We start from the raw sequence: 11,666 nt of genomic DNA, 5'->3' as shown, positions 1-11,666 counted from the left end.
CAGCCGCAAGATAGGGGACATCCTGTCATTCGCAACAACTTGGATGGACTATGAGATTATGATGTCACCCAAAATATGTCAAACAGAGAAAGACAAATACAGTAGGACATCGGTTATATGCGGAATCTAAATACCATAAACTCAGAGAAACAGAGTGCCAGTGTTACCAGATGTTGGGGCAGCCGGGGAGGACAGGAAGAAATTGGTTCAAGGGGGCACACCTCCAGTTATATGGTTAATAAGGGGGGGGAGGGAATTCAATGTACAGCATGATGATGATAGCAAACAATGCTTTTATCCTTTACTATACTGTTGTTAAGAGTGAACTTCAGTATTCTCACCACAAAAAAGGAATGGTAAGTATGTGACCGGATGGAAGGAGGGGGCTGTTACTATGTCAGGCCACTAGCTTAAGAGGATAGAGATCTGAAATGTTCTCGCCATAAAAAAATGGACTTAAGCGAGGTGGTAGATCTGTGAACTAACCTTACATCAAATCATCCTATTACACACCTTACACTCACGCAATGTTGTGTGTCAGTTATATCTCAGTAAACCGGAACATGATCTTAACTCACCGGATGGGGGAACTGACAACATATATGCATGTAACCGTCATGGCGTACAGCTCTGGCGAACGTAAAGATCAGTGTCCTTCTTCGTCCTTTCTAATTTGTGGGCTATTTCTGACTATTTTCTGGGATATGTATATGGAACTTGGCCTGCTTTCTTTTGTCAACATCCTGATGTGAAATCAGCTCAGGCTGGACCACGTGCCGTCACCATCCCCTTTAACCCTCAACGCGACCTGACCAAACGGGTGCCATTAGGAGACCCGTTTCACAGGCAAGGAGAGTGAGGTTCAAGTGATGCACGCTGGTTCCTTCGGGCGGTACGAGGTTTAGCACACAGAACCTGGTAAAGGAGGGATGGGCGTGAGACAGGAGCAGAATGGAACGTTTTAGAAGCTAGTGAAAGAAAAGTGGTAGCCCTTTACATCATGGGCTCCTTAAAGACAAGAAGCCATGTGACATGAAGTTTGTGTAAATGGATGGGAGCAGCATCTGCGTGCGCCCTCTGAATTTTAACACCTGGGGTCCCATGCCGGGCCCCTCGGAGAACGTGACCTCGGAGGACAGCGTGAACGTCACTGAAGTTAGGACCCAGTAGGGTTTCTTAGGAGGTGTGGGAAATATTTTGTACAGATATTAGGCTACAGATGCCCTCTTTCCCAAGCTATATCTAAATTTTATTCGTGTCTAAGCTTTCATATCATCCTTTTACTTCTAAAGGAACGAAATCCAACTCTTCTTTTAAGTGCTCTTCAGAAAACCTATTCCCACGCAATCACCCAAGTTCTGGGTGGCTCCTGGCCGAGCACTTACCTGCTAATGGTTTCCTCAGAGAGAATTCGAGTCACTTGGTCAACAATCCTCAGAAAAAACTTCCTCCAATCGTGCTGGAAAGAAGCAATTGCCCTAAATGCTGCCTCTGCTGGGCTGCCTGGGACAGGCGTTTCCGAGCCAGCTCCCAATAGGTCCTATGCGAACAGCAGTAACGGCCGCTTTCTGAGAATGCGTCCTGCCAGGGCCCCTTTATGCGCGAACAAGCAATGTCTGTTTTCAGCAAAAGAAGAGCCGGCTGGCTGGCCGCCAGTTGTCACGGGGCCCCTTTGATGTTAATTTACAGAGAGACGTTTCTCAGCAGCATGTATGCCCAAGGACCCTACGTAGGCAGGACCACCGCGTTTGGGTGGCACCGCCTCCAACAGCTCTCTGAGGCTGTAGTAGCAGCAGGCTCACTGTCCTCTGTTCCAAGGGACAGTTCCTTCACTAACTGTGTGGAAGAGCTAGACAGCACCGATTCCTCCCTCAGGCTCTGTCTGTGACGCGCTGTGTGAAGACACCACGTGTATGATTTTTTTTTTTAACAAAATTCACCATTTTTAAAAAAAATTTATTTATTTACTTATTTTTACAGTGACATAGAGAGAGACAGGGACAGACAGACAGGAACGGAGAGATGAGAAGCATCGATCATCAGTTTTTCCTTGCGACACCTTAGTTGTTCATTGATTGCCTTGACCGTGGGCCTTCAGCAGACCGAGTAACCCCTTGCTTGAGGTGAGCCTTGCTCAAACCAGATGAGCCCGTGCTCAAGCTGGCTACCTCGGGTCTTGAACCTAGGTCCGCCACATCCCAGTCCGACGCTCTATCCACTGTGCCACCGCCTGGTCAGGCTGATTTCTGTACTGTAATGGACACTGTTATTGGGCAGCCTGTAAGCTTGTATTGCTGCTCTAACGATGGACCGCAAACTTGGTGACGTCACACCACAACAATGTGCTAATTTACAGTCCTGGAGGCTAGAAGTCGAACATGGGACTCTCCCAGGACGAAGATCAAGGTGTAAGCAAATCTGTGTCCGTTAGGGATATGGTGGACGCATCTAGAGTCTCTGCGGAGCAAAGGTACCGACGCCCTGGGGGGTCAGTGGCCTGTGGCTGTGGTCTGTGGCAATTCAGAAACCCCCTCACCTTGGAAGGCTCCTCCCCTGCTGCCGGACTTGCTGGAGAAGTTGTTCCCTTGATGCCATCGTTACCAGAATGAGCCGCCCGAGGGCACGGAGGTTTCTGTTTCCCTCTCGTGCTTCTAGGGATTCTATGACTAGACCCGGCCACAGGTCCGCAGCACAGAAACCAGGGGGAAGCTGGCTGTGTGGAGACCTTCCGCTGGAGGACGGTGACAGGGAGAGAGGCTGGTCCTGCTGAGAGACGACTGAGGACTGAGAGAGGCCCCCTGAGCCACCGAAGGTCAGAGCGGGCTGTCGCTCTGGAAGCCCTGTTTCTTGACAGCATCATTGCACCTCCAACCGTCCACCTGAGAAGCTCCCTCGAGAGCTCTTGGGACTCGGGCAAGCTGCCCAGCTGCAGACATGCTGGCCTCCTGTGTTTAGTCTAAGGGACCCCAGGAAGACCCCTGACATAGGCTTTGCTTTCCATGTGCTGGAAACCACTCCTGGTTTGGCAGGCGTGGCCGTCTGGTGTATGCCCCGCCTCCACACTCTGCAGTCACTGTCCACGCCCTGTGGCATGCCCCCCTCTCCACCCCGCACCTGTTCAGGCTGTGGTTCTATGGAAAGCTCACTGGGGCTACTGCGTGTGTTTGAATGAAAAGCTTTCTTTCTTTTTGGTTGTTGTGAGAGATTTAGACATTTGTTCCTCTTCCCATCTCTGATGTGAAACTTCTAATGATTACATTACTTGCTCCTTTGGGACCACACGCGCGGCCATTCTGTCTCTGGCTCTTCTTCCAGGGGAGAAGAAGCCACAGGAGATGCCCCTGCGCCACCAGAAAGTCCGCATGCCATCCCAAAGCACATGTGACAGCCACCACCCTCAGCGATGAAGCTTAGCTGGGACCGTGGGTCACAGCGGAAGTTATAGATCCTTCAGTCAGCGCGTTGCCTGCTGTTACATATTTCCAGCATTGAGAATGATGCCTAAACCAGAAAACATCCCAGATGCCGCCTCTCATAAGAGTTCATTGTTTGGGCCCTGGCCGGTTGGCTCAGCGGTAGAGCGTCGGCCTGGCGTGCAGGAGTCCCGGGTTTGATTCCTGGCCAGGGTACACAGGAGAAGTGCCCATCTGCTTCTCCACCCTTCCCCCTCTCCTTCCTCTCTGTCTCTCTCTTCCCCTCCTGCAGCCAAGGCTCCATTGGAGCAAAGTTGGCCCAGGCGCTGAGGATGGCTCTGTGGCCTCTGCCTCAAGCGCTAGAATGGCTCTGGTTGCGGCAGAACAAAGCCCCAGATGGGCAGAGCATCGCCCCCTGGTAGGCGTGCTGGGTGGATCCTGGTCGAGCGCATGTGGGAGTCTGTCTGACTGCTTCCCTGTTTCTGGCTTCGGAAACCCCCCCCCCCCCCAAAAAAAAAAAAAGAGTTCATGGTTCGCCTACACTGCTCACAAAGATGAGGGGATATTTCAAAATGAGTATGAAGCAATAACACATCCCCTCACTTCTGTGAGCAATATATTTGGGACTGGCTAGTTCTTTTCCTTCCCGGACTAAAGACATCATATTTTTATTGTTTTTTTTCCTTCTTCTAGACCATTCATGTGAATGCTGGGTGGAAATGCCCCCGGCGGAACTGTCGAACACTGTTATTTACATTACAGCGTTCAGCACTCTGTTTTCTTTCCTTTTAGACAATGAGGGTTCATGATTAAAACATCCCAAAGAAGGCCGTCATCAAGGAAACATCACATGTTTGAAAGTCTGAATGCAATCATCCTGATTTCATTTGCCCACATAATTTAGTCTTCAACTCTCTGCTATATTAAAACCAGCATTGTGGGGAAAATTCTATCGGCACTCTTATTACTTTAGTTAAATGAAACTAAGATTGATCTGCCCAACATGGCACTCACAGAAACAAGTCAAGAGCGGAGGGACAGCCAGTGCCCTGTTCTGGTGGGTGACAGTAAGTTCGCCACCATGGCCGCTGATAATTCTTCAGGAAGAAGGGTCACTCAAAGGCACGCCGTTTTACACAGAATCAGTGGAAACTGCTACAGAAATCTACAGATTTGAGTAGAATTACTCAAAGGCATAAGGTACATGCATGCACAGAAAGAGAAAGATAATGTTGAATAAAAAAGCCCGATGATAAATATAACGCCAGTGCTGTTTTGAAGTAGCTATGTGTTTTGATTTTTGAACTCTCTATGAAAATGAGTCTCTGAACACCTTACCCCGGTGGTCTTGCCTCTTCGTAGCCTCACTGTCCTGACTGGCTGGTAGGTTCTGTGGGGTGTGTCCGCTTGTATGCGGGAAGACAAGACAACTTTACGGATTGGAGGAATTCTTTTCTATTCTGGAGAATCAGTTAGGCCATAGGTCTGCATTGCTAAGTCCTGTTTCTCTCTCTCTCTCTCTCTCTCTCCTTCCTTCTCTCCCTCCTTCTCTCTCTCTCTCTCTCCCTGTACTTTGCCTCCATCCTGCATCTGAATGCACAGAGATCCAACCAACATACACCATCCCCTCTCCACATAAACTCTGCCTGTCATTTGAATCCCAAATCCATCCACCCAATCCTGTTTCATCCTCAACGTGAACCCTGGAACTTTTACTCTTTTTGTTTTTGGCCAGGAAATGTCCTTTAATTCCCAGAGATTTCCTAGAACCAGAATCACTATGTGAATCAATGTTTTGAGGCTCTACATCTCCACATAACCCCCAAATCACCTCACTCACCCCAAAGTGGGATGGATGTTCTCTATCAGTTCTTTGGGAAACACCACCCTATTTATTTACTCACCCATCTCCCCAGTGGTGGCTTCCCTGGAACATAAAGTCACATGTGTGCCCTCGGAACCTTGCTCTCCCCGTTGCCCACGTTGGTGGTTCCACCACAGGACAGGGGTTGCCTTCTAGCCCCGTGTCTGCCCGATGCCGGCGTGAGCGCAGTAACAGCTCTGGGAACTGACATCACACCGTGTCTGGCTGGCATGAAACAAGACGTTGTTCTAGTGCTTTAGCGTATATGTCAGCTGCCAGAGGAAACCAAGCTATATGCCCACATGTGTAGGCAGAATTGGATATTCCTTCAAGAATTGCTCCTCTTTTTAAAAATTGCTATTTTAGAAAATGGGTTGTAGCCTGACCAGGCAGTGGTGCAGTGGATAGAGCATCGGACTGGGACTCAGAGGACCTAGGTTCAAGACCCCGAGGTCGCCAGCTTGAGTGTGGGCTCATCTGGTTTGAGCAAAAGCTTACCAGCTTGGACCCAAGGTCACTGGCTTGAGCAAGGGCTTACTCGGTCTGCTGTAGCCCCCTGGTCAAAGCACATATGAGAAAGCAATCAATGAACAACTAAGGTGTCGCAACAAAAAACTGATGATTGATGCTTCTCATCTCTCTCTGTTCCTGTCTGTCTGTCCCTATCTATCCCTCTCTCTGTCTCTGAAAAAAAAAAAAAAAAGAAATTGGGTTGTATAGTGATTACCAAGCATCTTTTGTTCAACAAAACAAAATATGAAAGACCTTGGGATAAGCCAGACATTGCAGACGTACATCCCTCCTGTGGACTGGAGCCCCCAGGAGCACACGTGGTTCTGTAAAGGGCTCTGCTCCTGTCCTTGGAACTATCGACAATGCTCTGCAGTGTAGATCGCCAACAGCAGGAAGGTCCTCCTGATCATGCTATCTGAGGGACAGAGCCACTTTTGCATCCATTTGTAAAATTCATTTCCCACTCCCTAGAAGTTAATGGTTCTGTGATGTCTCCTTTGAACATTCGGCAACATTGGTCTGGTTCCCTCTCTTTTAAAACGAGTTACATAAAGTCTTTGATACGTTCGCTTTCTATCTCTAAGCTGTCAGGAAATAGCCACCATTCTGTTGGACTGTAAGTGGTAACACCTAGCTGGCTGAGAAGACTACTGATATCATGACAGTAAACAAAGTGTTTGTCTTCGGAAAAAAAGTCCACAAAAATTTGTTTACTCTTCCTGAAATGGGATACTTTAGCTGACCTGTGAAGTATATTCTTTTCTTGAAGCCTGGAGGCTAATAACTCAGCTGCTTTCTTTGATAGGCCCAAATCACTTACTAAGTCATTCAATTGTGGTTGGCTAAACTGCTGAGGGGTTAATGACTATTTGGCATCAGAAGAAGACCCTTCAGATTCTACAACCATTTTCCTCATGCATCTTATCAAAATACACTTGATCACCATGTTCACTTTCTTCGTCCTTAGAAGAAATAAAACCATTGAAAACTGGAACCGGGAGTGTTTCAGAGTGTGGGATAGGTTGTATTGCTGAAGGAATATTAGGATATGTGGTCATATGCCGTTTTTTCTTGCTGATGCCCTTTGTATGGATCAGACAGAAATAACAGTCACTGCTGTGGTCCTTAGGTTCACGCCAAACCATGGGAATACCAAAAGGCATTCCTTTCTGGTTTTTTTTGGCCAGTCACGAAGTATTTTCTCACAATTATGACACACAATATGAGGAGCCCAATTCTTGTCTTGATCGCCAAGGGGAACTTGAAAATAGGCAATATATGCATGTGTCACAAATGATGAAATATTGCGCCTTTGATGTTGAAGTGTGTAATAGCCACATATATAACAGAAGGTATCAGAACTATTCTTACATTTTTCCGTACTCGAAGAAGCCATGATTCAATCTTAAAACAAAATAAGGTGTTTTTATCAGATAACATTTTTTTACATTTAAAAACAACTACAATTATGTAAAAGTGATGTTTGTAAAACATTAATTGCCTTGTGGTTATGTTCAATCCAAGAATCATTGCCCTTTACCTTCAATTTAAAAACCAATGCATGCCATTAACTGTAACAAAAGAAATTAAAATTGCATAAAAACTAGAGCATGCACCAAAAAACGGATTTTAGCTTTGGAATCAGTAATGCAGAAATAATAAAGAAAAAGTTCTACCTTTACCTTTTTTTTTTTTTTTTTTTTTTAGATTTTTATTTATTTTTATTCATTATATAGAGGGGAGAGAGAGAGAGAGAGAGAGAGAGAGAGAGAGAAGGGGGGAGGAGCAGAAAGCATCAACTCCCATATGTGCCTTGACCAGGCAAGCCCAGGGTTTTGAACCGGCAACCTCAGCGTTTCCAGGTTGACGCTTTATCCACTGCACCACCACAGGTCAGGCCAAAGAAAAAGTTCTAAAACCTCATGCAACAGAAAATGAAAAAAAAATTGTTCCCCAGTGTAAATCATCCCCCAAATTTTCCATATTAGAAAATCTATTAAAGAGAAGAAAGATAAGATCATTCCATAGATACTAAAAAGAGATTCAGTCAAATTTAATGTTCATTCTTGATAAATCAAATTAATAAACTAGGAACTGATGGGTAATGCTAGATTCTTATTTAATGGGGAAAAATTAGAAGCATTTCTGCTAAAGTAAAAGAGAAGACATTATCTTCCTTCCCACTCTTGTTTTTAAGGTTGAATAAGAGTGTTAGCTAACATAATCAAACAATAGCAAACAATTAGAGACAATTACTGAAAAAGAAAGGGTAGAACTTTCTAGATGATTAAAAAAAAATGTACCTAAACTAACCAACAGAGTCAATAAAAATTTTCCAACAAGAGAAATTTGGTAAAAGAAAATGATATTAAAATATACGAAAGTCAATAATAGCTCTTCTATTTGTAAGCAATAACCAATCAGATGATATAATGTCATGTTTTTGCATAGGCTGGCTCAACATCATGGTGTCAGTTCTCAATCCATGAACTTAACAGAATTGTACAGATGGCAACAGGTTTGTTGTGTTTTTCTTTTAGTTTGATTTAGGGAAGTGACGTTAGCATCCTAACAGCGTGAGTAGTGCCTCTTCTTCTCCCCCTTTTAAAAATAATTATAACTAGTTGGACATCCATATGGAACAGAAGTTCCTCTGCACATTATCCAGGACACCTAGGAGCTTTCTACCCAGCTATGCATCCGAAAGCCGTGGTCAGAGCCCTGGCGGGGGCTGCAGCTCTGAAAGAGGCATGTCTGCCCCATTGCCACTTGTGACGTGGGAAGGGAATGTAGAGAGGGCGAAACCGGATGGATACCTCCGGGCAGGAGGGGTTTTGTGGGAGTCTGGCCTCTGCCTGACGGGAGAGTTCAGCTTGCCATCAGAGCAGCACAGAGTTGGGTTTAGAGGCAAAGAGGAGGAATTCACCATGGAGGCCCCTGCCCCAAGGCCACGCTAGCGACAAGGGGCTGGGCTCTTGGCCTCAACCTCTCGAGCAGAGAAATGGAAAATAAACATAGTAAGTGAGCTCCAGTTGTGTGCCAGTTACAGTAGGGGAGGCCTGTGTTCTCTCCAGCTTCACTTGGACTTCTGAGGCAAAGCCTCCGTGACTGAGGGGAGGAGAGGGAAGGGAAGGGAAGGGAAGGGAAGGGAAGGGAAGGGAAGGGAAGGGAAGGGAAGGGAAGGGAAGGGAAGGGAAGGGAAGGAGGCAGATGCTGTCTGCTTCAAGACCTCTGGGAGTGCCCCACAAGACGGTCCCGTGCCTGGGCTCATGGGCACCCCAGAGGCCCAGATGCTGAGCGAGCGCACGTGCCCCCCCCCCCCCCCCCCCGTTGCAGCTGGGCCCTTGTGGGCACTCCTGAGTGCATCCTGGGAGCCAACTCTGGTAGGAGGGACCGCGCACTTGAGCTCCAGTGCTGCCTTGTGGAGAAAAGAAGAAAGGTTTCTAATAGCATGCTGGATTCTAAGAAACAAAAGACGTAAAACCTCAAGTCAAGTGGTACCTGCTGCTTCAAATGCGAAAGCAGAAGCACATACATTTTGATCACTGAGGGAAAAAAAATCAAGGGAATATGGTATGGGAAAAGGAAAATGATTATTCTCTAGCAACCGAACTCAAAGGTGTGAAATACTGCCCTCTAACTGATCAAGGATTCAAGATAGCTGCCATGCAGAAAGTCAGCAAGCTACAAGAAAATGCAAAAAGACAAGTCCATGAACTCAGGAATAAAATGAGCGAGCAGAAGGTGTTCTTTACTGACAGACAAGTTATAAAAATGAACCACAGAGAAATTCTGGTGAAGAAGTTAAAGAACGAGATGAAGAATCCAATAAACAGCATCAGTCACAGGGGCGACCAAGTGGAAGGAAGGACAAAGGACTTGGGGACTAGGAATATAGAAATCAATTCAAAAAGGAGAGAGAATGGAGATTTTTAGAACACGAAGAAACCTGACGAGAGCTATCAAATTGGATCAGAAGGGCAAATATGTGAATGAGTGTTGTACCAGAAGGAGCAGGGAGAGACAAGGAGCCAGGGAATTTAAAGAAATAAGAGCTTGGAACTTCCCCAACCTGTGGAAAGACTGAGACACGCAAGTCCATGAAACTCGTAGAACGTCCTGGTAGCTCAAGGCAAAAAAGCCCTTCTCCAAGACTACTGATTTGCAGTTGTTGTTTTTTTTTTTAGGTTTTTTTTCATGGTTAATCCAAAGATGTCTTAAGACTGTCATCACAGCAATGATTTGCAGGTTTTAAAAGTGGCAGATGTTAACTGGACTTATTGTGATTATTTGGCAATGTATACAAATATTGAATCAGTATCTTATACATCTGAAACTAATATAATGTGTATGTCAATTATACCTCAATATAAAAAATAGGGTCCCCCTCACATTAGATCATGGAGTCATAGAAAAATAAGATGTTCAGGAAGGATGCCAGGATCATATTTCCTAGCTGAAAAGCTAGCCTTCCTCATAAGGAGAGCTTTCTTTTGCATGAGGAACCTCTATAATTGCTGTACCCAACCTCACTGGCTACTTGTTGGATTCACCATGCCACATCTCTCCTCCTACCTCAACAAAGTAATAAAGATGAGCTTTTCAACCACAAAAAAAAAAAAAAAAAAAGGTAATATTAACCAAGACATGGCATCTTAGGGACCACTTACTATATTTCACCGGCCATGTGTCAAACGCTTCTGTAGGCATTTTATGAGTAGAAACTCATTTAATTAAACGAGTCCTCACAAGGACCCAGAGGTGGATTAATGTCAGTGAGGCCCCAGGCACAGAAGAAAATATTGGGCCCCTTAAAAAAAAGAGAGAGAGACAGGGACAATAAAAATACACATTAACCATATTTTTATTTTATTTATTTTTTTACAGAGACAGAGAGAGAGTCAGAGAGAGGGATAGACAGGGACAGACAGGAACAGAGAGAGATGAGAAGCATCAATTATCAGTATTTCATTGCGACATCTTAGTTGTTTGTTGATTGCTTTCCCATATGTGCCTTGACCGTGGGGCTACAGCAGACCCCTTGCTCGAGCCAGCGACCTTGGGTCCAAGCTGGTGAGTTTTGCTCAAACCAGATGAGCCCATGCTCAAGCTGGCGACCTCGGGGTCTCGAACCTGGGTGCTCTGCATCTCAGTCCGACGCTGCACCACCGCCTGGTCAGGCTACCATATTTTAAAATAAATAAAAAATATTATGTACTATTAGTGTTAAAATTGCACATATGAAACCACACTGGGTGCCATTAGAAAAAAGTGTCATATTGGGGGTTACGGGGCCCCTCAGAAGTCGGAGCCCAGGGCGCATGCCTGGTCCACCCGCCGTTAAACCCACCTCTGCGACGACTCTATGGTGTTGTTACCTCCGTGTTGTTGCAGCTGACGGGAATCGAGACAGAAATGAAGCCGCCCCCTGCTGCAAGTGGCAGTGTCATGATGTTCTGCGCCCTCAGTTTGGCTCATAATGCTTATATTTTTCTGCCTCTGGTCTTGTCTTTTCATTTTGTGATAGAACAGTGGTGGCCTGGCCGGGGCAGTCCACCTGGAAGCACGTGGATGTGATGCGAGGTTCCTGAGCAAACACCAGCTCTGACCAGTCACTGCTTGATCTAATCCTCCTTGATTTTTTATCGCTCTAGTCTCAGAACAGATGTCTCTTCCAAGTGCTTCTGCACCTGCAGTTAAACCGCATACTGTGTGCCGGGGGCTCGAGCCTGGAACCGTTTGTTCACATTGACAATGTGCGCTGCCATAGAACTCGTGTTCATAGAATCGTCCTGCCTTTCATTCTCTTAAGTTAACCAACAAGTGATTCTTCCCTCAAAACAAGCCAGCGAACCTCCTTGGCTCTCACCCACTGC

At 46.0% G+C, this 11,666-nt stretch overlaps 1 non-coding gene across 1 annotated transcript; it reads right to left on the bottom strand.

Annotated features, from left to right (window-relative positions):
• Positions 1 to 9,951: 9,951 nt before the first annotated feature.
• On the bottom strand, positions 9,952 to 10,028 carry LOC136389784 (small nucleolar RNA SNORD58). The gene has a single exon (XR_010748357.1). It is a non-coding gene; the product is annotated as a small nucleolar RNA SNORD58 (small nucleolar RNA).
• Positions 10,029 to 11,666: the final 1,638 nt, after the last annotated feature.

Source organism: Saccopteryx leptura, chromosome 1 (genome assembly GCF_036850995.1).
Source record: "Saccopteryx leptura isolate mSacLep1 chromosome 1, mSacLep1_pri_phased_curated, whole genome shotgun sequence".
In the NCBI taxonomy this organism is placed as follows: Eukaryota; Metazoa; Chordata; class Mammalia; order Chiroptera; family Emballonuridae; genus Saccopteryx; species Saccopteryx leptura.
The sequence above is the reverse complement of the archived record's forward strand: the minus strand, read 5'-3'. Positions and strand labels throughout refer to the sequence as shown.